At 34.3% G+C, this 962-nt stretch overlaps 1 pseudogene; it reads right to left on the bottom strand.

Moving 5' to 3' along the window:
* Positions 1–272: 272 nt before the first annotated feature.
* LOC125849979 (uncharacterized) lies at positions 273–959 on the bottom strand (annotated as a pseudogene).
* Positions 960–962: the final 3 nt, after the last annotated feature.

The following is a 962-nucleotide window of genomic DNA, read 5'->3' as shown; positions in this document are numbered from 1 at the left end:
TGATTTGTTTGTGTTTGAAATTGTAAAATAAAATGAAGTAAGTCAAGAGGTATTAATCACAGTACCTATTCTCCCAACAAAGCTACACAGAAATAACACAAAACACATTGCATAAGTACCCAAATTGCAGTACCTATTCTTGCAAATAAAAATAAAGCTTCACATAAATAAGACAAGTCACATTGCATAAGTGCCTAGAATTTCATTACTTGAGAGCAAATTTTCAGTACAAAGTTGATTCTAAAAGTGAACTTAAAAGCAAAATAAAATTTTCACATTGCATAAGTACCCATAATTTTAGTACTATTTCATACATACATATAACAAAAAAAAGGAAATAGTTGTTTTTCCTTCAAACATGAAACAAAATAGTACTTATAGTTGCCACCAAAACAGTACTAAGAAAACACCATTGCTATCAACATTATAGTTTCCATGGGTCTCGAGGCTGTGAAGAGGAGGAATCATTTGTGTTTGAAAGCCTTGATTGATCTCTAATATGCTGGAGCATTCTAGTTGTGATTGCTTGATTTCCTTTCCACTTCAATCCACTTGTTGGTTTGAAACCAACATCCCCAGTTACAACATTTGATCTCAAAACTCTTTTTGGTCCAGCTAATATTTTGCTACTTGGCAGTCCAGGCTATAAATTTTTTAGAGAAGTAAGGTTATTAGAGAACAGATGTTATCAAGTCATTAGGGTACAAACATTATGAATGCATTACAATACTTACATTGAAAGTTTTGAGACCATTTTCAGCTTGAAACACACCCATTCCAGTTACTCTTGGCCTTTTAAATTGAGTTGTGTTTCCAACACCCTTTCCTTTCCTGGCAGTAGCAGTTTCCTTTGGTGCAACATTTGTATTCTGGTCTACACCTTGTGTTGTACTACCTTGAGAACATGTAAACCAACTTTCAAGTGGATGATTACTACCTCTTGCTGCACTTCCCAGTCCCCT

This window comes from Solanum stenotomum, unplaced genomic scaffold (genome assembly GCF_019186545.1).
Source record: "Solanum stenotomum isolate F172 unplaced genomic scaffold, ASM1918654v1 scaffold1237, whole genome shotgun sequence".
In the NCBI taxonomy this organism is placed as follows: domain Eukaryota; kingdom Viridiplantae; phylum Streptophyta; class Magnoliopsida; order Solanales; family Solanaceae; genus Solanum; species Solanum stenotomum.
Note: the sequence above shows the minus strand (reverse complement) of the source record. Positions and strands in the feature narration are given on the sequence as shown.